This window comes from Cynocephalus volans, chromosome 6 (assembly GCF_027409185.1).
Source record: "Cynocephalus volans isolate mCynVol1 chromosome 6, mCynVol1.pri, whole genome shotgun sequence".
Taxonomy (NCBI): domain Eukaryota; kingdom Metazoa; phylum Chordata; class Mammalia; order Dermoptera; family Cynocephalidae; genus Cynocephalus; species Cynocephalus volans.
In genome coordinates, this window is record NC_084465.1 from 24,106,513 (window position 1) to 24,131,419 (window position 24,907).

At 49.7% G+C, this 24,907-nt stretch overlaps 1 protein-coding gene across 4 annotated transcripts in view; it reads left to right on the top strand.

Moving 5' to 3' along the window:
• The window catches only part of PLXNA4 (plexin A4), a 433,176-nt gene that overhangs the window by 244,620 nt on the left and 163,649 nt on the right, over nt 1–24,907 (top strand). The gene's annotated exons all lie outside the window — the stretch shown is intronic.

The following is a 24,907-nucleotide window of genomic DNA, read 5'->3' on the forward strand; positions in this document are numbered from 1 at the left end:
GACCACCCTGCAGCATCTTGAGAATCCTTCCGGAATAAACTCAGGCTTTGGGCATCTCTCCCATTCACCCTGGGGAAAGACCATTTAATCTGCAAAATTACTTTAAACTTATCTGAAGGGGCTCTCCAATTCTTAGCATTTTTAATAGCCGACTCTCATTTCTTCTCCAATGTAACGAAGAGGGAGATTTATTCTGGCTGGTTTATCCCAAGTAAATCTCGGGTATCTCACTTTTACATTTTAACGAGAAACAAGCTCTTTATAATAACTGCTCAGATTAAACTCCAACATACGCTCATACTATTAACCTGAAGGAATTGTAACAATAAATTAAACATATTAATGAAGCTGTACTACAAGCTCAAAATTTGTTAGGTAAATTGTAGTATTATTAACAACCAACTTGACTTATCACACTCTGTCATTGGGGGGAAATCAAGTAAATGAGTGATTACATGACATGCAAACCCTGTCAGATTAAATAAATACAGAGGAAGATTAAATAAAAACAGAAATGATTGTTACCAGGAAAAGCAAATCGGTGGGGACATTTTCACGTGAGTGTCAAACCTGGCAGCTCTTTTAAATTTTTCTCTTTCTCTCCCCTGTTCTCCACTCCTTTCTGCGTTCTCCTTTTTGCCCCCATCCGTTTCCTCCCTCTCTTCTTGGAAGGATGTCAGCATCCCAGTTTTGGGTTTACTTGTCAAAGACTTTGTCTGCAGTTCTCCACTAACTTTTTAGCAAGAGCCTAGCTTTTGCAAATGGTGTAAATCTCTCCAGAGCCTGCTTATCCATTGTTTGCCTGCCTCTGATGTTCTCTGTGTGGCTCAGGGCAGTGCAGCTCCATCTCAGTCCTCGGGCGTATGTTGTGATTGTTTATGGCTGAATTAGTTTGCACTTTGTGTAGAATCACATAATCAATGCTTGGAGGAATGACAGAGATATGAAGCCCTCACTTCCACCTGAGGAAGCTGAGGCAGAGGGTAGTGTATCTTATCTACAGCCACCCAAATATTGAAGTGGCCAAAAGAAACTTGCAAATCTTCCCAACATGACAGATCTGTGTGTTATATTACAGATTTCTCCATCTTGGGTTCAGATATTTTTGCAGAACCTGGAAGAGTGGTCACAGCCCAAGGATGGCCCATGCTGTAGTGGCCTAATGGGGGCACGTTCACCACAGTCTGGGAGAGTCATGCCAGAGGACTCCCTGAATAGGAGGGGGACCTGGCTGACCTATTTTGGAGGGAGAGTCCACCTAGAATTGTCCTGAGAGATGTCAGGTAGACCCAGGTCAGGCCTCTGGCTCGGGGGTTTGGTGTTGAAGGCTTTGCTTTTATTGCTGCCTTCTGGTCTTGGGGATAATAATGCCTGACTCCTCAGGTCATTGTAAGGATTAGATGAGATGGCACAATTTCAATCTGCTTTGTAAAACTAAACCCTAATGGGCCACACAGTATCGTGATTCTTATCGCTAGCACATCAATACCCCCACGTGTTCACATTGTCTGAGGAAATAAGTAACAGTTAGTTGTTTCAACCACCATCCCCTTCCGCTCCCCACAGCATAGACAAACTTAGGCAAATTCTCAATATAAGGGCAGGGTGATGAGAGGGACAGAAACCTGAGGACAGAAGAAGGGGAAGAGGTGGGGTGTTGGTTGGGGAAGGAAAGCAACTCCGAGAGGGAGCAGGTGCTTTAGGCTGTCGTCTGCTGCGGCGAGCCTCAGCCCGGGTGCTTGGCTGACTCATCGCAGCTGGTGGGAGCATGAACACTGGAGAAGATGGCCCTCGGGTCCCTGGGAGCAAAACCAGTACCCACGAGGCTAAAAAGCATCGTAGTAGCCACAGTCCTAGAATCCTGCAGTCTCCTCCTCATACCCCTCAACCCCTCATCTTCATGTCCCCACAGAGGCATCTGTCTGCTGAGTTTCATGAATCATCCCCCATCTCCCAGCCGTGCACACGGTCAGGCGATTTACAGCCAGGCTGGGGGACGGGAGGGAAGACGGGCTGGACAAGGTGAACTCACGGGGATCACAGATCAGTGACCACCTGAGTTATGAGTCTCTCCTCCCACAGACCTCTTCCTTCCATGAATTTCCATTATGTCACCCAGTATATTTCACTGGTGCCAGAGGAGAACATGCCAATTTAAATGCCCCGCTCCACAAACCTTGCATTTCTGATCCTAAGACCACTTTGGCTTTCCCTGTCTACAGGGGGCCCCAGAGGGATGGTGGATCAACTGCCCCGTTTAAAGTCTGAATAGACCTATAAGTCACAGAAAATGGAACCCCAGGACAGTGGTATCCAAACCTGGTTTTGTGACATTCTTTTCCTCCTGAGTGTCTCTGGTTGTTTCAAAGAGTGACCCAATGTTCTTCTAAATCCCCAAAGCAAAATAAGTCACAATAGTTTAAACATACATAGGGCACACGAGGTCCTTAAGCAGAGGAGACAGATGAGCGTTTTCAGCTACACGAGCAGTGAGGATAGAGCGACTTGCCTCCCACGTGCCAGGCACTGTGGGGATTTGAGGCTGGATAGAGAATGGCCTGAGAGGTCGAGCTGGTGCCAGACTCCCTCGCCGGAAGGGAGCTGTGGTTCGGGATGCCGGGTCCTGCTCCTTTCTTGCTGTGTGGTGTAAAGAAAGTGCACACGGCCTCCTGCATCCTGACACCACACCTAGGAGAACAGAGACGAAGGAAGCAGCCCTTTGGGGGAAGGTGAACTGAGGCCGTTGTCTATCCAGTTTCCAGACTCCATGCAAGTTGTGTCTCAGACTAGGTGCTCGCATGCAAAGATTTCCAGATTTCTCTGGCACGTTCCTTTTACAAACGCTTTTTCTCACTGCGTTCATTTTGATTGCATTTCTTTTTCTCACTGTGACTCTATTGTGCCTAATTTGGCAACTGGGACAAAAAAGACATGGAAACTGAGTGGGAACTTGCCCAGACCCCCTGCTTGTTGCCATCTTCTTCTGGGAGTAGAGCTCTAGGGCTTTCTATGCCTCCTCCTCCCACACTGGCTTCCCTTCCTTCCCAGTGGCCATTTCTCCAGGGACTTGGAACTGTCCTAGGAGGTTGGCCACCTGCACACAGGCCTCCCCCAGTACTTGCACCTTGGCTGTCTCCAAAGTGCTTTGTGCTTCTCCCAACCCCCAACCACAGAAATATCTTTGAAATCTTGTCTTGAACGTTTACCAGACTCCGACACATGTCCCCGCGGGCTCCCTCCTGCCCGTCTGTCTTCCTTCCCGCAGGTCTGTCTGCTCATGTGCGCCGACACAGCAAACACATGTGGCAGACCAACATTCAGCTCGGTGTTGCTTTGAACAAGCCCTTCCAGGGGATCAGAAATGTGGAGAACAGGTGTCAGAGGTGACCCACTGGCTGCTGTTTCTGGGAGTTGCTCATTCCCTGGGTCAGGGAATGTGTACAGAGACTGTCATAGCCAGCGCAATGAGCATCCAAGAGGTTGTCACCGGTATCTCCCTGGGAATTGGACCATGATTTAAAAAAAAAAAATAAAAAAAAAAAAAGCTTGCCTAGAACACAGACACGCTAGGGTGACTGTAGAGCTTGTGTTCACTCACACCCTGGGTTTGACATCCTTGCCGTCAGCAGCTTGGCAGACAGAAAAATAACAGTTTGTTTTGTGTGTGATCAGAGATAACTTAACCAACCCCTGCCAAGCTCTTCTCTTTGTCAAGAGAAAGAGCAGGAGGGAGGTGAGGGCATAGCAGGTGCAGGGTGGCAGGGGTAAGGTGCAGCCAGGTGAGAAGAGACAGCGAGGGGGAAACCGTGGAGCGAAGCTGGCCGGTGAGTGTGGAGTGAGCTGATGTGCGGGCATCCTGCAGCCGCTCAAGGAGGGCATGGGGAAGGGCCGCTGCAGGGTGGGGAGCGGGGAGGTTCCAGGAATGGAAGTGATACAGTCGGTCACAGGCACTCACTGGGGTCACCCTTGTATCCCCCACCACTGGAACAGTCATTCCCAAACTTTAGAAAGTGTCGAGCTCACCTGGAGGGCTTCTTAAATAGACGTTGCTGGCTTCATTCCCAAGTTTCTGATTCAGCAGGTCTGGGGAATTTGCATTTCTAGTAAGTTCCCAGATGCTGCTGGTCAGGGGCCCGTGCTCTGAGAACCACGCACCAGGAAAGCCCAAAGCTGACTAGCTTTAAACTCTTCTCATACAGAAAGTCACAAGGGCTATATGTTAACTTGGCTTTAATACTGCATTCACCAAAAGAAACTTTCTTCATGTGGAAAGCAGTTCAATGCTTGGGGAAGCACTGAGACCTGCCCCAGCTCTAATCAGGAGGTAAGAAGTGAATGGAGCATCTTTGGTTTATGGGGTGCTGTGAGTTGAACTGTACACCCCCCCCCCCCCCCCCCCGCCAAATATTGAAGTCCTAACTTCTGGTACCTGCGTATGTGACCTTACGTGAAAATAGAGTTTTTGCAAATGTAATCAAGTGGATTAAATTGGGATTAGGATGGGCCTTAATCCACTGAATGGTGTCTTTGGAAGAGAAAGAAATGGGAAGTTTAGACAGAGACAAAGGGAAGAAGACCATGTGCAGATGGAGGCAGACATTGGAGTGATGCTGCCACAAGCCAAGGGACATCAAGGATTGCCGGCAACCACCAGAGGCTGGGATGAGGAAAGGACGGATTCTTTCCTAGTGCCTTCGGATAGAGCACGGCCGTGCTGACACCTTGATTTCAGACTTCTAACTCCAGACCTATAAGAGAATACATTTCTGCTGTTTGAAGCCTCCCAGTTTGTGGTTATCTGTTACAGCAGCCCTAGCAAAGTAATACACGGGGTCTTCAGAGTCGTTGCCTTAGAAGCACCCAGAGTGACCACCCTGGGTGGGTTTTATGTCCTGCTGACTTTTAAGGCAGCTACCCTTTTCCACAAGCATGTCTGTGGGGCCAGCTTTAGATGGTTTGACCATGAAACCTTTCAACAAGGCAATCTGATGTCACTGGCTAGGAAGGCAGAGGGCAGAGGGTGTGGCAGAGGTATGGGGTGGACGCTGCCTGCACAAGCCCAGCAGAGCCCTGCAACTGGCAAGGCAGAGGGACGTGCCGGGCGCTGCAGGAGCCTAGACCAAAGGAAAGAAAAGTTAGGGTGGCCGCTAGGTGGTATGAAAAAAATCTTCTTAGCGGGCAGGAAGTCCAGGGATCTCAGAGCACCAGGAGTTAGCGTAAGGAAAAAGCAAAGCGGCCTCTCAGGAACTCAGAGCCAAAGCTTCATGTTGGAGGATTGCATAGCCACGTATGTTTGAAGAGTAGAAAGCAGGTGAAGGGAATTATAATCCACACAAGGCCTGAGAGCAGAGCTAGGAAGAAGCCCTCATCACAGCGCTGGAGGTATCAATTTTCTACTTCTTGATTTGGGCTTCCCGGCCCTGACTGGGAATTACCAGCAGCACCTACTAGAAATGCAAGTTCCTGGGCCCCACCTCAGCCGTGCTGAGTGAGAGTGTAAGTGGACAGGGCCTGGGAAGCTGCATTTTCACAAACTCAGTGGATATCTTTTATGGCCACTAAGTTTAAAAGCCACACTGCAGATGCTTAGTAAAGAGTAGTAGGCTTTCCCCTTTCTAGATTAAATCAGGGTGAGTACAGAGGAATGGAGGAGAAAAGGAGAGGAGGAGAGGGGCTTTCTGAAGAGCTTTTGGATAGCTCTCCTCCAGGACCTCTGTGTGGGCCACTCTAGGGTGCACGTGGCCATGCCTTCCCTCCGGCAGTGGACCAGTCCTGACCGGGTGTCACGGGGCCAAGCGCCACCGGCCTGTCACAGCTCTGCCACCTACTGGCTGTAGGAGGAGATGCAGAAATCAAGGTAGAATCTACACTGGTTAGAGAGCAGCTTCAGAAAACAACCACCCACACCCACACACGCACGCACGCACGCACGCGCGCACCCTGCAGACCACGGGCCCTCTAGCCCTGGGCAGCAGCAGCTGTGATTACCTGTTGTAACTAGTACAGATGCATTAGTTTCTCCCTCCAGGGGCAGATGAGCCTGGAGTGGGGGGAGAAATAAAAAAGAAAGCGAAGCACATGATGAGAACCAGAGGCTCTGAAAAGACTTCCTCGTCCCTCCTTCCTTCCTGTTTTCTGGTAAAGAACATAGGAGGTAAAGATATCAGATGAGCACTGTGGAAATGCTCACTCTGCAGGCGTGGGGGAGGGAGATCCAAGCAGCTGAGGCATTCCTTGGCTCCCAGCCCCAGAGATGGGGCTGGAAAGGAGCTGGGAGGGAGCAGAGAGGCTACCAGCGGATGACCCTCCCTCAGCCAGGCCCTCCTGGGATTCACAGCAACTGAGCATGGACTGATATCACACCCTTCCCTGAGACTCTGGCTTCTTGGCAGTATGCACTCTTTTCTGTCTCAGTTTCCCCTTTAGTCAGCAGATGGGGCTGCCAGAGGCTTAAGCCCAAGTGGGACCTTTTCTGGTGCTCAGAAGAGTGGGAGTGTGAACAGGTATCTCCTGTCTGGCTAGGAAGGACTACAAACCCCCGGCTCCTGGCCAGGGCTTCTCAGAGGAATGTGGCCCCCTGCCTACCTGCCCTCCCATCCCACCCACCTCCAGGCCCACTGTGTGTGCAGGATGAACTTCTGACATTGCCTTCTCTGTGTCCATGACCTTATGTCAAAACCACTTGGGATTGAGTTTCACTGACCGGGTTACCTTGGGTCTTCAGGGAAAAGGGATTACAGCCTTTCCCAGGAGTCACAGATTCTTGCGCTCTGAGAGAATGCTCTCTGGCTGGCAAACTGTGCCTGCCTGCCCCCCTTCACTCTGCCTGCCTCTTTCTTGTTCTGCATTCCCAGCTCTTGGCTCTCTTCCTTACCCGTTTCTGAAGCTGCCTGGCTGGGTGTAACCTGAGCCAGCTGAGGCGGGGAGCAGGCTAGGAGGGTCCCAGGCAGTGTGGTGCTGCCTTTGTTTGTGGTGGCCCACTTTGCTCTGGCCACACACAGCTTGGTCACTGTGAAACCACGGTGGCTCAGCAAGGGCAAGCCAATGGACACTGAATGTCACAGAATGGAAACAATCAGGGAAGGCTTAGGATCCAGCTCCACTGAATCACAGACCAGTACGTTTAATCCAGTTCAGTACAACCCAACACAACTCAATCCAACCCAACCCAACACAACTCAATCCAACCCAACACAACTCAAGCCAACACAACACCACTCAATACAACCCACCACAATCCAGTCCAACCCTATCCAACCCAACTCAATCAAACCCAGTCCAACCTAACCCAACCCAACTCAACTCAATCCAATCCAACACAACAGAATAGAATAAAATAACTAAGCCCAAGCAACTTATTTACTCATCTCACTGTGCACTGATAGAACTGTAAGAAGGAAGTAAACACCAAGGCAGCATGGTAAGGGCAACAGCAGACCATCAGGTGCTCACCTTTGCTAAAGGAATGGCAATGTTCATCTTCAGTGGTCTCATAGCAGGTGAGCCAAGTTGGAAAAGTGGGGTAAGGATGACTTATTAGCTCCATTTTATGAAAGTCAGATCATATCACTTCCCATCTCCAAAACATACAACCCTTCCCCTTTACCTGCAGCTTAAAGGCTTCCCTCCCACCGTATCCCTCTAAGTCATGTACCTGGCCACAGCTGACCCCCGTCCACTGTACACACATGGCGCTTTCCTCCATCTCTGCCTCTGCTCATGCCAGCGGCCCCAGGACATGTTCTTCGTCACACTTCTTTATATCTGAGTCATATTCCTCCTTTAAAAGTCAGCCCCTGTTCTGTGAAGTGCCCTCATCAGAATTAACCATTCCTTCCTTTTCGTGCCACACCCAGTATCTGTATGTACTTCACTCGGGAGGAGCTTGATATAGGGGGGCGGGGTATGTTGGCAGAAGACCTGGTTGAAAATTCCGAACCCACCACTTCTTAGCTATATCTGACTTTGGGCATGTCATTTAGCCTCTCTGAGTCCTGGTTTATTTATACATAGAACAAGAGTAAAAATAACTGTCCTCTTTATCTCACTGGAGTTATTGCTCATTTATTAATTCAACAAATGTTTATTGTGCACCTACTATGTGTGGTGTATAAATTAGAAAAGAAATGTGAAATTGCTTTCTAAATTGTGTTATGGGTCTTAATTGTTTCAGGCAAGAAGCTCTTGAGGGTGGGAAGCAGCCAAATTCCCTTTGAGTTTTCTGCATTGCTGAGTGGGATTTTACACGGTAGGTGCTCAATTACTGTTCGGTGATGAAGTGAACTGGAGAAAAAGAGGCCCCCAGAGGTCTCACACAGCGGGCCACATGAGAGCCCTGCTGATCCTGTGTTTCGCAGGCCCCTTCCCAGAAATGTCTCCCTTGTCCCCAAATCCTCCCACTGTCTCCTCTCCGGTGCCACATGGAAAAGTCAAGGAAGGGAACGCTGTAGAGGAAGAGCACAGTATCCCACTGGATAAACGACTTGCTGAGGATGGTGGAAAATGGGATTATCCTTAATTACCTGATTCCTTTACTCATGGGGTGTCTGTAACAAAAACCTCCCAAAGAGCCTGCAGCCCATTGGAAGCTGAGGAAATGATGACCTGCTTAGCGACCCAAGAGGAAGTTACTTGACGCAAGACAGTTTGGTTGCTGGCTTCATTCTGTCCTTTTGGAACAGAACAGGCTGGCGTGATCGGGGTCCTGCTGCACTGAAGGGAAACAAAATGTTTCCATCACACCTTTCCTGGCCTACCCCAAGCAGCTGTGAGTCCAGTGAATGGACTCCAGTCTGCAGGCCCAAGAGGCAGGGCAGTTCTGACCTAGGACCTGGGGTGCTGTGAAGTGGATGCTCAGTGGGGACCCCTTTTGGAGCCCTAGAGTAAAGACCTGTGAAGTCTCAGCCCTCCGCTCCCCACCCTTGCCCTCCTCTGCTCCCTAGATCCCACCCCTCCCTTTCCCCTCCCTCCTGATTGGGGGAACCTTGGAGGGCCCCAAGAAGCAGAGGGGAACCAGCGACCCCTGGTGGCTGGCATTGGCGGAAGGCCGACCGGAAGCTCTAGGGTCTGTGGGGACAGGGCCAAATCACGCTCTTGGCTCAACCCTCCGAGTGCACCTCATTTTAAGTCCTAGGTCAGTGTGGGAAATAAACCCTGAGGGTTTTTTTTTTTTTTTGTAATGGTAGATATTTTCGGATTTTGAAAATGGCCATATACTTTGGAAAGAAGTCCCTGAGCCAGCCCTAAGCAACACTGAACATTGTAATGCAGAGTGAGACTTCTCTTCAGTTCCTCAAAAATGCTCCAGTTCCTCCAACCCAAACTGTCCTGGCTTCTGTTGTCCCCTCCATTAATCATGTGTCACACACCCCCGTTCTCTCCTGTCATGGAAGAATTGGAGCCAACAACAATAAATAGCTGTCTATAGTCCATCTCATGTTCTAGCCTGGACCTCAGAGAGCATCTGAGCTCATCATTTTTCTGGTGACGCCTGGAGAGATTGGGAGACCTGGGCAGTGCCTCACTGCTGCGGGTGGCCAGCACAGGGCCAGGCTCACATGTCCTTCTGGGACAGGCCCTTTCAGTTTACCACACTCTACCACGCCCCACAGGTTAGCTTTCCCCCCCTCAGCAGAATATTTATATCTTAAAAGATGCTTAACCCAAAGAAAAGTTCCTCAAATACTGGAATTCAAGGACGGTGCTGACAGTGTAGAAAAGGTACTTGAAGAGGGCATCTTTCCTGTGCTCCTCTGAGGGCCTGCCTGTTTTCTTGTACATTTATGTGAGGCGTGGAGCCTATTTAAGCTGCTGGGAGGGGAGATGGGAGAATGTTCTTATTTCTCTACTGAGCAAGCCCTTCAAGGCCATCTGGGGACAATAAGAAGGAAAGTGGGATAATGTGGCTTTGTGTGCTTCCTTTTTGCCGGCACTTTACTACTCTGTGTTCTGTAATGTACAAAATGTGTCCAAGGTGACCCCCAGGAGAGGGTTAAAGGGTCAGTCTGGCATGGTAGTCTGAAGTCTGGCTCTGGGAAATGTTGTCATGTCATGATTTCACAACACCTCTAGAATGGCAGTGACCAAATTGTCCTTAGCAATGACCTTCTACCCAAGCCCCTGTCCTGAGTCTGCACAGGCAGAGGCTGATTGCCAGCACCACTTGACATCCACAGAGCTCAGACTCGCTCTGCTTTCCACACCCAGCTCTCCCTTCCACCTTGCTCATTGGCCCCACCATTGCCTTAGTCACCCAGGCATGACAATCCAGAGTCATCATGACTCTTCAAGCCCTGTCACCGTCTCTGTCCATTCTTTTCCTCCATCCCCACTGCCTTTAGGCTAGACCAAGATGAGCATCCGGTCCTTTACGAGTCTCTCCCTCTCCACACTGAGCATATAAGAGACTACACACCAGGAATATGCAACTTCCTACAGCAGAGGGCTTGTGAAGGGAAGTCATTTCCACACAGTTCCAGATTCCCACCATTCAGTACATCTTATCCCTTAACATGTCCTCAGAACATGGAATGGTACTTTAGATGCATTTCATAAATAGGACTTTGTGTAACATTATAAGCTTCATGAGGACTCTGGGCTTGAGGAAAGACGATGGGGACTTGGAGGCATGTTCCTGAGGTGCAGCATGGTAGGCAGGAGGGAGGCTGGAGTTCAAGCACCACCTCCACCCACATCCAGGGGCAGCTGCAAACACAGGCCCAAGTCCAGCTCCTACCTCAAGATGATCAAGAAAGAATGAAGTCTCACTCATCCCGCTACAGATCGCAGGGTTGAGACTCACAGGAGAGCAAGGCTTCCCCTCTGCCTTACGATGACGTAGCTGAGAAAGGGGAGCTCCCGGAGGTGTGTGCTGGGTCAGCCGTTGTCATGACCCCTGTGATGATAACTGCTGACTTTAGATTAGTTCTGACTATGGCCAGGCAACGTGCTAAATGCTTTTCATCTACTAACTCAGTAAATCTTCACGTCAGCCAAATGTGCTAGATACTGGTATTATTTGCATTTCGTGAATGAGAAAACCAGAATTTAGAGAGATTGACTCCTTTCCCAAAGGCCGTGTAGCTAGTTCCTGGCAGAACTGGGTTTGGAGCCCATGTGAATGGCTCTGAAACCCGTGCTTTTAATCATGACACTATTTAATTTCTTGGACAAGCCTAGAAACTAACACCATGACAGAGTAAATTCTGGCCAAATGCAGAAATGAACCTATTACTATCTATATGCAAATATAATATTAGCATATTAGATTAACATATTGATTATTCATATTAATAGTCCAACCACTGACTGCCATGCTCTTGGTGACTTCCTCATTGGTCTCAGTTTCCACATCTGAAGCACAGGGAGAGACAATTCCCAAAGGACCAGGACCAGTGGCGACTGCAGGTTTTGCTCAGTGCCGCAGAGCTGTGAGATCAATAGTTTAATTGCTGTGAAACACACGAGCCTTGGTGATGCTGCATAAATAATTATAATAACTGTGGCTGGTGACGGAGAGGATGGTTTTCCAATATCTTATTTTAAAATGCATTTCTCTACAATTAACTCTACATGCCTCTGGCAGAATAAGCGTCCCATACAGGCACTTATGTTATTATTTTTCCCTTCAAGGCACTTGAGCTTTGGCGCCTCCTTCCTTCTCCAGGCTCCCCCTCACTGGGATCAGAGGTCACCCGTCTGATTTGAGGACAGCATCTTTAGGCCCCTCAACTGAGGGTGGGGGCAGCTTCAAGCCCCATCTCTGTGGTTTTCCCGGGACAGAGGGTGGTCAAAAGACCCTTTGTGATATGGCAGCCAAACTCCCTCCTGGCCCTGGGGCCCCCAGCTTCTGCATCTGTGCATTCCAGCTCTGTCTGGTGAGGTCATCCCTGGACAGGGACGCCCTTCTCAGCTCGAGCATTCTAAGCTGGGGAAGGCTGTTCCCCACAGTGTCTTTGGGAACAGATATTCTGACTGTAAACCATTCACATGCCTCACCCTGGGCCTCATGAATTTGTAGGCTCTCATTTGTGATAGTTCTAAGTGTTTCTTTCTCTTGAGTGGCTGCTGTTTTTTTAAAAAAGTAAGATGTAGCAGTTGTCATGCTGGGGAGATGAGTGGGGAGAGGGAGAGGAAGATCTGGGCGATAGCCCTGAGTGGGGTTCACTGGCAGTTTTGCACTGGGTGGTAATGACCATTACCACTACAGCACATAGCAATACCTACTTTTGTGTGAATTGTTGCTGAGGACAGGTGTGAGGCCAGAAAAGGGCCTTCAGTCTGGGGCTCCACTTCTGGGCTTTGTGAGCTTGGATAAGATGAAAGAGACAGAGCCCCTGCCCCCAAGAAGCACGCAGGCGAGAGGGAGGCAGAGTGAGCACAGCCACCGTCTTGTCACGGCACCACGAGCGCCTCAAGCTCCATGTGTGTGAGGAGCCACTTGGTGGTGGAGCACACGGTGGTGGCGGATCTGCACTGGGAGACGGTGGGGAAGCTTAGGTTCTCAGGGATGCCGGAGCTGGGTCTTGAGTAACGTTGCACGCATCCCACGCTGGCTTTCAAACCTTGTCTTCATCTCACACGCCCAGAAATATCCTAGATAGGCCAGCAGTCGTGGCTACTTTGAAATCACCTGGTACAGATCCCAAAGGAGCAAAACTTGAATCCCCACCTATTTCAGGGCTTTGCAAATCCACGGACATTTCAAAACAAACCTTGGTCATTTGGCCAGAAGCCAGGTGGTGCCAGTCTGCCCCTCGTGCTTCCCCAGAGGAGGTCCGTGTGGTCCCTAAGGATGAGGAGGTCTTGGGGGGAAGCCCCCAGCTACATGTAAGGAGCGTGTTCTCCACCTTGTGGGAAGCCTGCACCTTGGTCCTGTGCACCAAGTGCATGCAGGCTGTTCTTAGCCTTTCAGAAACGCACACGACTATCCTCAGATGGCAGCCTCTGTGCCCTGTGAATGGGCGGATACCCCAGCAGCTTGACCAGGCTGCAGAGAGAGACCTAGAGCAGAGGTCATCAGGGAGAGCAGATGTCACAGTAACACACGCTTGTCGGACGCTCCCAGGTGATGTATTTATCAAGGAAATCGCCAAACTGTGCCTAGGGGCTGAGCGGCAGTCCCAGGAGGCTTCTCACAGACAGTTTGAAACAGTGTTCGACCGTGGGGGACCATACAGGGCTGGCTACTGCTGCCACCCTTGATATTAGAGAGAGGACTAGTGTCCTCTAAGGACCGGACATCAAAGAGATGAGAGCATGGGAGAGAGTATCTGAGGACACTGGGACCTTTCTGATCTTTTTCCATTGTTAATGGAGCTTGTGTTCCTTCATTAATTTAGTAAACATCTATTAAGCATCTGTTGTTCTCAGAGATGTTGGGGGACCCTGCCAGGGGCTGTGCTTTGCTACATTATCATCACATCCCATCTCCGTCTTCATACTAACTAACTGAGCACGACTGCATATGCACTAACTACCACTCACAGGCACGTGTATTTATTACTAACATGTGCCAGGCACTTTATTAAGAGTGTTCCATGATCCACCTGATGAAATCTTCCCAGCAGCTCTGAGCTCGGATTTCTGAGCCCCGTATTCCAGCTGAGGATACCAAACAAATCTGAAGTCTCCTGCCTAAGGCAGCGAACGTTAACAGTAGGCAGAACCAGGGGCTGAGCTGGGCTGATGACAGGGCTCTGTGCGTAAATGCTGTGTCTAGACCTGCCCTCAAGGCGCTGGCGCTCACATGGCTGAAAGAAAACATGCTCGGAGCATGGGAGGAAGGAATGATAGGCTTCCAAGCAAGCCGAGGCCCGTGACAGCATCAGGTGACTACACAGGTACCGCAGATGGACATGGCAGGAGGTGGTGATAGCCTTCGGAGGAATGGCCTGGGCCAGATTCATAGGGACGGAGGGACATGGATTGGTTGAAAGGAAGCAGAGAGGAAACTGAAGGAACGGGGCGAGGGGAGGGAAACAGCAGGAACAGGCCCTTGAGGAGTAAGGAAATGAACTGAGTCTTCTAGGAAACTGGAGGAAACAGGAAAGCGCTGGCCTGGCAGAGGCCACAGCGAGGGTTGGCCGGGAGGCTCTGCCTACGATGCTATGGGGGTGAATGTCTGGCACTTGTTGGGCTGATAAGGAAGGAGGTGGGGGTTACTCCTGAAGTGGGGGAGGAGCGAGAAGAGGCATTGCTTTGATAGGGGAGCTGCCCCAGGGTGACAGTGACAATATGTAAAGGACAGTCTGAAGGTGGAAATGCTTGCGGTGAGGTTGAGAAAACAGCTAGCAGATCCCCAGATGAGATGGGTGTTTGGACTCTGGGACTGGAGGAACAGGAGCGTAGGACCACTGGTAATACCTAGGACGTGAAGGACTGGGGGGAGGAAAAGCTGCCTGAGCCTGGGGTGAAGGCTGTACAGCTCACCTTCCTCGTTCCGTCCACACTTCGTAATTGAGTCTCTACTCTGTGCCCACTCTGGGCTAGAAGCTTCCTCCTTCAAGTGAGGGCCTGACCCTTCGGACCCCTGCAAATACAGTAGCAGCTCATGCAAGAAGCAATGTATTTCCAGTCTTCTCTCTAGATGTCTTTAGGCCTCCAGCTGGACAGAGGTTTACTCCCCATTTGGGTGCAGCTGCATGAAGCAGCTGCTAGATCCCACTGCAGAGGAGGCTGGGTTTCCAGCGGGAGAGAAGTGCTGACTTCCTGTCAGCCCCTGGGCTCCATAACACACCTCTGTGCAGGTGGGTTCAGGCACTCACCTGGGCGTGACTGCAGCTGCTGTGTGTGGTGGAGAGGCGAGGAGACAGCCTCCCCATGTGTGGGGCCGTAGCGAGAGCGGCAGATCAGTCGTAGACCGAGGCAATAGGGGCGTGTGCAGGGGCACTCAGGGCCCTGGTTCTGTCTAAGTCTCCGTGCCTGACGCCCTGTGCAGCCACTGCCTCCCTTTAAGGACACTGGCCCTGCTTCTCAGTGCCCGGTCAGCCCTGCCCCTGCTCTCTGTGCTTCCTGGGTCCTCAGAGGCGCCCCTCCTCTCAGCGAGGCCAGACCAGGATCCTCTTCCTGTCCCATGGCTTGGTCAAACCACAGGCACAGAGCCACCTCCATCTTCCTCCACACAGTTGCCGGCTTTCTGAGTCACTTCTGAATTAACGAGACTCAGAGTTTCTTGGACAACCCCTGCAGTTTCTGAGCTGCCATGGGAAGGGCTCTGGGTCATGCTGGTGGAATGCCCGTCTGCACGCTCCATCCATGGGCACAGACACTTCCATGCCTGTCCCCCTCCCCCGTCTGGCACTGCCTCCACCCTAGTCGGCTTCAGACAGCCCCGAGCTGAGCTGTGAGTCCTCCTCTCTTTCCCGCCCTTAGGTGACCTCGTCTGATGTTGGGAGCCCAATCTTCTAACCTGTTTTTCTGTGGCACGTAGGTTTGCTGTTCCCAGTGAGCGTGGATGGAAATCATGGAGATCCATTCGTTTGAATAGCAATTATTGCATAGTAATAATTGCTAACATTTATTGAAACTTACCTATTACCCCCTCACTGTGCTAAGTATTTTACAGGCTTGGGACACGATCATACTCACACAATAACAATGCAGCACCGTTGTTATTATTATTTGTTTTTCGTATGAGGAAAGTGACACTCTGAGAGGTTGGGTAGATTGTCTCAGCCACATAATTGCTAAGTGTCAGAGCTGGGACTCCCTCTGCCCATGGGCTTAACCACACACTCGCTACCTGGGGCCCCACCTCAGGACTTTGTTCTTTTGTTACATGGGTGAGCGTGGTCCCTCTGTCCAGCATAAGAAGGAGTGGAAGTGTGTAATGTCCATGGCATGGTACCCATAGTGCACGGCAGGGGTGAATAAACTATCTGCTCACATGTACTTGTTCTCTAGAAATGGGAGCAGTCTGTCCAGGCTCCTTTCTCGCCAGAGGCACAAGGGAAATGACCAGCCAAGGTTTTGGGGTACAGGCTACTCAAGTGGTGGGTCTGGGGTCACATGGTAGCTGACCCAGCAGGGTTCCAAACCTGTAACTTCAGCACACAGTGCTCTCCAATGAGTCTCTTGGAAAGGTGACATAAGAGAGGCTGTTTTAAAACATTCAGAATTCGGAATATGCTGGTTTGAACCTTTTCTGGCACTTTCTCCATATCAACCATATTGACTTCCCTTGCTATTTCTTCAGCATCTCTTTCTTCTGGAGTTGTAGCTTGCTCTTTGTGTTGCCACCCAAGCAGATGGGGAGGTTTGGAGGTCTTTGTCCCTGATTTCTATTATTTGGACAGTTCAGGACAAGAAGTCTAATGGCAGCCTAGAAATCATCAGCCAGCTTTGTGGATGTGTGTAATGGGAGACCCAAAGGGACCGACTGTCCCGGCAGTGTTTGGTAACATGGCGTGGAGTTCGTGCACACACAGCGCCTGTCTAATTAATTACTGTTTACACTCTTGCAGCTCCTTTTGCATCCTCTTTCTACTGGCTGGAATCAGGAAATCTAAACAAAGTGCCTCCGTGGTGCTATTCTGGGGCAGCTTAAGCAGTGCGAACACAGAAGTGGGGTCTGTGCCTACCCTCCGAGCCCTGGGACTCAAGGCAGGGAGGCGGTGGCATGTAGTAGAATCTGCTCTGCTAGAGAAACAGGGCAGAAGGCCAGTTGGACCTGGGCTGGGCAGTGCCAACTCCACTCCCACTGCTGACTCTCCCAGTTAGAACTTCCTAAATGTATGGTTCCCTAGGGAAGATTTGCATCGTGAGGACAAATTAAGACGTTGATGAGTACTTTGGGTGTTTTCATTTATTTTCATTCATTCATTCATTCAGCAGATATTTATTGAGAACCTATTCTGTGGCACGGTTCAAGAATTTGGAGTATAGCACTTGATAAAAGATTTCTTCTCTTGTGGAGTTCACATTCTAGCAAGGGAGACAAGCAATAACTATAGTACACGAACACGTGATATAGCATATAGGTGATAAGTGCTACAGGAAAAGGAAAAGTAGAACAGAGAAAGGAGATTGGAAGGGGCAGGGAGGATGGAAGGGGTATGATGTTAAACATGAAAGCCCTGGGGAAAGTGCAAGGTGCATTCCGAGTGACGTCCCATTCTCGGGTGGCCTTGGTTTGGGGTTGTAGGAATGTTGGTGGTGAGTGAATGCAGAGGGTGGGAGGGAACTCTCCTCAGCAGGGGGATAGACTTGCAGCCCCTCAGAGTCACCCAGTCCACCACCCTACAAAGTAGGCAGTTCTTCACAGGGGCACAGAGAGAGTGAGGGAGCCCCTCTCCTAAGATGCTGACCCCACAACCAGCCAGGTGCCAGGATACTCGATCCCCTTGCTGCCAGCCTGCCACACCCTTCCCAGTTCCTGCTTGCCCCAGCAGGACTTGACCACCTGCCCTCCTTCACTTTGTCATAGAATTGCAAAGGGAAAGTTGTACAGGCTGAGTTTGAGCAGAGAGAGATCATGTGTGTGCTTGTGTGTGTGCATGTGGTCTATGTGCATGTGTATATGTGTGTGCGTGTGTCGCTGTGTGTGTAGGTGTGTGTGCATGTATGTGAGCATGTGTGTGTGTCTGTGAGTGTGATGTGTGTCTAATGGTTCCAACTATGGCAACTCAGGCCCAAAGTTAGCTTCTCAGATCATTCATCCATTCACTCAATAAACACGCACCCTCTGAGCCTGATCCTGGCTCTCTGGAGCATACTAGCTCTTCCTTCCACCTGCTTCTTCAGCCCATGTGGCAAGAAGCAGAATGACAGTGACAGGGCTACATCCATCACAGCCTTTGGGGGCCAGCTGACTGCGCTGCATACCTGGGATGCAAATAGCTCATTATTTGTCCCCTCCTGAGACACATAGTGGCCCTGTAGTGTGCCCGAGATGCTGATCCTGGTCACTTACTCCCCATCAAAGGTCCTCCCCACTACTTCTGCCTCAGTGAAAGCCAGATCAGGCCAGGATAGCTATGAGGGCATGGATCCCACGCCTCCCCCCTCGGGCACCTCTCCCAGCCCTACCTGCCTGGCGAGGTCTCCATTTTGTAAACTGGCTGGTTTGCATTCTATTGTGCAGGAGCTCTTCAAATTCTGGGCACTCGGGGGCCTGACTCAGGCTCTGTCACCACTCGAATGTGGGGTGTGCCTCCCCACAAGCCCCACCACCCCTGGCCCCATGAGGGAGGCCTGGCCATCCTCCCATCCCACCACCAGCTAGGTGGACATGTGCCTCTGTGTTGGAGCTTTGAGAGTCTAGGTGGGAGATTCAGAGTGGCCCTGGGACATTTGCCTCCGGCTCTGATCTGCTCTCCCTCCATCTCCAGTTCCAGTTCCAGTTCCAGTTCCACGTCTCTGCCTGCCGGATGAGACCCCACCCTCGCCTTCTTAAACCTGGATCCAGCCCAGAAATCTCACAGGTGTAGACTTGGACCGGGAAGTCCGAGGAGAATGTGAAGGGAGAGAGGAAACGGGGCTGCAGGGGCAGCCTGCTTCTTTAGAGATGAATAGCACTGTTTGCTCATTAGGGAGATTAGCCCAAGCAAGACGGCAGCCAGAACGTTCTAGTGCAAGCATCTGCCTGCTACAGGGAGACGATATTTATTGTTCAATCCTTCAATGGATGTAAATAAACAACTCGGCCCAGATAATGTTCCAATAAACAAACAAGCAGCTGCCAGGAGCTCCCCGGATGGCTGACCTTTGCGGAGGCCACCCTGCTGATGTTTTAATAGCAGTCTGCCTGGCAGCACACAGCCTCGCTGTGCCAGGGATGGAGATAGGTGGCAGTGCCCACTGGTGGATGGGCAGAGGGCTGGGGGGCTGCAAGGAAGGGATTGGCTGCCTAGGAAGGTCTCAGGTAGAGACTGACTGCTGGGGAGGGCGGGAGGGTGGGGATGCCTGGACACCCAGAGTAGCATGTGCATGTGTCCCTGGTAGGGAGTGGTGCAGTGTGCATTAAATGCTACAATGGAGGTTCCTGCATGGGACAGGCAGGAACAGTGCTCAGTCACTAAATCCTAGTGTGGCCTCTCCAGTTGTTAATATTGAAGTACATCCATGGGATCAGTAGTCATCTACTGCCGCCTTTTCCCTTAGTGCCTACCCCCATCTATGTGTCTCCCTACCTACCTTCTCCCTCAGCAGTATTACCTGGTGCAGGTGGAAGCCTCCAAGAACCCATTCCCATAGCAGCTGTCCTCGCTGTATGGTCCTTTGCCATTCACAGTTGTTAAATATTTGGACTATCACCCAGGGTACTGGGGTCCTGCTGCACAGGGAGTATGCCCAGAGTGTGGAAAAAGAAAGCATGGGTACATCACACGAGCATGCTACATGCCAGCCTGGATCAGAACCAGGCCCGTGCAATGGGGCATTCTGACTTGGCTGGGCTGATGGGGACTCTACAGCTGGTTGGAGCTTACAGCTGTGACGTGCTCACCAAAAAAGTGAGGTCGGTGGGGCACACTGCGTTATGCTATAGATTGAAGGTTCCTGGGAGACCCTGGGGTCTTATGGTGGGGGGAGTGGCAAGATCTCAACTGAGGGCATCCCCAGGAGGATAGTTACCAAGCCAAAGTGTTAGCAAGATTGCTTGGTGCATGCAAGAATCGGACGACGGAAGAGAATAGTCTAGAACCATGCTGTCCAGTATAGTAGCCATGGTCCATGAACTGAGCACTTGAAATGTGGCTGGTCCAAACTGAGATGTGCTGTAAGTGTAACATACACCTCGGGTTTCAAAGATTTCATGAGAGAAAAAGAATGTAAAATATCTCCTAATTAATTTTTATACTTGTACACTTATAGTTTTTATCACTTGTTCACACAATCGTGTTTGGGGCACATGGGGTTAGATAAGGTACATTTCATAAGTTAATTTTACCCGTTTCTTTTTTTTTAATGTGGCCACCACTAGAAAATTTTAAATATCTCTGTGACCCACATCTGTGGCTCCCATTATATTTCTGTTGTCTAGTGCTTATCTAGAACTTTCCACTGGGGCTGAGGTGTGGCCTGGCAGGGCACCACTACCTGCCGCAGAGAGCACATTGGCATGCTGGTCTGCTCCATTTTTTCTCCTCAGGACAGTGCTGCAGAAAGATGACCCAAGTCTTCCCCTCTGGCTCCTTTTTTCATGTTTTTATTCTTACCTTCCTGTCTGTACGTTACGTGTATTTACAAAGTCTTTTAGGACTGCTAATTCTGTGAATTCAGATCAGCCTTCCTACCAACCTAAGAGATTTTGTCTCCTGAGGTGGCTTTTGAGTACATCTGATGTTACCTTCTCTGAGTGTCCATCAGACTCTCACAGTTGGTGGCGCCATGTTGGTAGCCCTTTGCCATGTGGCGTACACGCACTGCCCGCCTGCCAGCCTGGCCTGGGGCTGAGCTGGTCATCTCTCTACACTTCAGTCAGTCAGCCAGCTCTCGTGGGAAGAATGAATAGGGGCCTTTGACCACCTGGCCTTCTTTGTTGAAGCCCGAGCCCTTCAGGGGACAGGCCTCCTGGAAGGCAGGGCTGGCACGCACCAGCTTTCCTCTCCAGGGGCTAGCACTGAGCCTAGACATGGCGGGCCTTCCACAGCGTCATGGCGGATGACAAATGACTGTGTGGTGTGTCCAGAGACACACAGGGTGAGGATGTGGTTTCCTCCTTGATGTCAGCATCAGAGATTAACAACATCCTCCAGACACCCACATTTACATCCGGGACCCACAATTGGTCTTTTTACATTTTCTATCTTTAAAAAAAAAAATCAATTTCTGTTTTCATCCTTTCTCACTGCTTGGGTGATCCACAAGTATTACCTATGCTGTATAAAACAATAAATCTTATTTGTCCTAATGTGTAAAATAATAAATCTTATTTGTTTGAGCTGTCACCTCACAAGCTTCGGGGTGGCCTCTGCATTGGTGACCGAACCACAGCCACCAGTCGACATGTCTCCTCTCATCTCAACTATTTCTTTGTGGCCTGGGGAGTCTTTCCCAGGCTCATCTTGAGTTGCTGGCACCCGGGTTATGTTTCCATCTGATGAGGGGTGGACTGAATGGGATATTCTGCATCATGTGGATGTGGCCAGGGTGATGGCTTCTGCTTGTCTGATTTCCCCTGAAATCCCATTCGAATTCTGCCTATCATTTTGTTGGCCTGTTTGGCTGCCTTGCCGTACTGAGAGCAGAAAATGGTGATGCCGAGATTCCCTTCCTCGATCCTGCCTCTGCCTTGATCATACCCAGCAGCTCAGATACGGTAGACTGTTGGTTGATTTCATTTTATTCGGTCACTACTTACTGAGCACAAACCATGTCTTGGGTACCGTGCTGAGTGGACAGGCATGGCCTCTGGCCCACTGGGCTCACAGGTTATCTCCTTCCCCACTCAGCCTTCGCACAGGGTGGACCGTCTTTCTGCAGTTTATCTCCATCGTCGGGCTTCTTGCTACCTCAAAGAGCTTAGGCTCATCTGAGAATTTTCCTGCTCCCTCCTCCAGACCATTTATGAAAAATATTAAATAAGTCTAGTCATAACACTAGAGCTTGGGGAGTTCCCAGTTCCACTGCTCCATGCAGAAACGTTGTCTTTTCCTGTCTGTAAGTCGGTTTCCTCTCCATGGCCAAACTGCCCAAAGTCCCATGGAGACTCATTATTTTTAAATACCTGTTCATGTGGAACCTTGTCAAAGGCTTTTGGACAATCTAAATAGCTAAGAGGCAAGTGTTGAGCTGGGAATTGGGAGGCCTAGGTTCTAATCCTGCCTGTCATTGGTTTGTCATTGAACTCTGGGCAAGGCACAGAACAGCCCCAATCTCAGTTGCTTCATCAGTAACATGAAAATGATTATGCCGGCAGTCCACATCATAAAAATTTTACAGCCATCAGATGAGACAGTGTTATTTAAGAATGCTTTACAAGATATAAAACAAAAATATAAGGCATCATTATTTTGAAAATTTACAACAGCATCTTCATTCATATGCGTGCTTCTGTCTCAAAAGAACTGCAGGAGATAAAGACATGGTCCCTCCACATCCCCTAGGGTGATGTTGGTTTAAGATCAACTACTTTGTCTCCTTGAGGGGATGCAGGTTTATACACCCAGCAGAACGTGGTTCAACGCGAGCATTTGGTGTAGTGTGTAGATTTCTATTCATGTGGACAGCGGAATCAGATTCTAGTATGGGTCCAGGCCTTGCCGTCCACCAGGTGTGTGACCTCGAAGGAGTTATTTAACCTCTCTGTGCCTCACTTGTAAATGGGGACAATATTAATGCTCACTTTACCAAGTTATAAGATTTAAATGAAAATCCACGGATATGTAAAATGTCTCACATCGTACCCGGCACATCATAGCCACTCAGTAAGCAGCAGCTGTTGTTGCTGTTTGTCTATGTAAGGGCCCAAGAGCCAGCAGCTGGCCCATCCTACCTATTTAGGATTGTCCATCAAGCATTTAACAAATTTCACTATAAGCTCCTTTTACCCATGTCTTGCATGAGATTCTTTCAGCAGATGGATAAATGAATGCTTTCCTTTCTGTTTTCTGAAAAGGTGTGGATTGGGAGGAAGAGAGAGAACCACCTTTCCAACTACTTATTTCCTGCTCTGGCAGGGTGTGGGAGGTGGGGCTAGGGGACATCACCCCATCCAGCCTCCCTGGGGAAGGCCAGGCCTGTGAAATCTTGCCAGATTGGTGCTCCCTGGTCCATCCCTCTGTCCCTCTGTCCCTGTCCCAGCTCACATGGTTTCTTCTGATGTGCACCTACATCCAGCACATCACCGCATCCTAAGGAGCAGGGAAGTTGGAGCTGAATTATAAAGAAGACCACTCAGGCACTGAATCCAATTTCTTTGGGGATCAGACCCAGGGGCACTGGATGGGACTTAGTTCCACCAGTATTCCCTATGGGAGTCTGCTGCTGGCAGCAGCGGCTTGAGGGGTCTGGAGACCAGCCAGGGCACTCCGTGTCACTCTCTGCTCCCACTCCAGGGGTGCCTCTCAGCTGGGGATGAAGCCTGGCTGGGCCAGGGGCCAAGGCCATCACTGTGCAGTCAGACTTGGGTGGTAATCCCAATTGGTTTTGCACGAACTCCTATTTCATTCAGATTAAGAAAGGACCAGGCCAGTGTGGACTTCTGGTGGCTTGGGGGTGGGCATAGAAGGAAGGTTCTGGGAATCTGAGGCATTTCGATTTTCAGGGCTAACCATCTCTCTTTAATTCCTTTACCTGTTTTTGTTGTTGTCTTCATGAGCTTAACAGGAAATCAGCAAAGAATCTTGACTTCATTCACTTATTTGTTCACTTTAAAAACATATTTGCCAAGCTCAAGTGAGCATCAAAATAAGGAATGACGAGAAAGTGTCTGGAATTGTAGAGACCAGAGGCAGACCCTGACCTCAGCCCCATGACTGTAGGTGGCACCACCAGGAAGTTCCCTCCAGGAACAAGGTCCCTCATGTAACCAGGGTGTTAGGAGAAGGATGGACTTTGGAGTCAACCTGGATTCTGATCCTGTCCCCAGATTTTATAGCTCAGGCCAGTTGTTTAATATACCTGGGTCTCATTTTCCTCATCTATTTATCAGTGTATCAGTTAGGACTTTTGATGTTACCAAAAACCTTCGTATTACTTTAATAAAAAGGAAATACCTTGAGTAACTGCAAAATCCTGATGTTGAGCAGGCTTTGGGGTTACTTTGGTTCAGTGGTTCAGTGACATCACCAAAGACCAGTTTTTTTCCATTTCTTTGCTTGACCTTCCCTGGTTGCAGCTCCTGTCCTTGTCACAAGAGGGCTGCCAACAGATCTGTGAGCTGCTCATTTCTTTGACCCTAGTGAGGATGAGGAGAGGAGCTTCTCTCCCCCCTCACGACCCCTGCTTTGCTCTGACTGAGCATGTTGATTGGCTTGAGACTAGTTTCTCTCCATCACTGTGACTAGAGAGTGAGGTTAAGCTGGTCTGCTTATGCTCATCCAGGGCTACCCTGGGAAGCAGGGAGTGAGTTCAATCCCACCCAAAAGATGGGAGAGGGTAGAATGGTTGCTGTGGGGGGCAGCAGAGTCATGACAAATGAACACTAAACCCATAGGACTGAGAGGATTCTGGAATAAAGAATTATGTGCAAAACCATCTCCCAGTACTGTATGTCTAGGAAGCTTAAAAATAATGCTTACAAGAGAAGAAAAGAACAACAACAACAAGCAATCGGAGCCTGGAACAAACCTAAAATCAAACACATAATCCATAAAATAACCTGGTATCAGAGTTCAGTGGACTCAACAGAAACAAGAGGCAACAGACTTTTGAGTGACCTGAGCTGATCAGTTGTCACTAGGGTGGTGTCATTTCTGTCATTTAGCTCTTCTGAATAACTCATATATTCTTCTTGATCTCATGAGAGGTTAAAAATTATGTATTAAAAATTAAAAATAATGCATATTGGGAATATTTGGAATATAATTTTTTCTTTAGTTTTGTTGTTGAGATCTCTAACATTGCACCATGGGTAACTTACAGTCTTCTACTAATGGCATCTTATCGAGGTTGGTGATCCCCTAGCTCTCACCTAACCACATTACCAGTGTGTTTGGTTCTGGCTATGTGGTGATGGTACTGATACTGGCACTGGGTAGGGGTCGTGTTGGATCTAAGGACTCAGACTCATGATGATTCTAGAGCCCTAGAACACCCAGGGCCAGGCACACATCATGTAGAGCTGGGAAACCCATGTTCTTTCTAAGCGTGTTCTCAGTCATGGATGTATGAGCAAAAGTCCCTTCTGGTTGTCTTCACATTGTCTATGCAGTTCTGGAAAGGACCTGTGGATGGCCCGGGGATGATGAACTCTGCTAAGTGTTCTTGGGAGGCAGAGGATGACTCACGTTTGAAGCCCATTTTC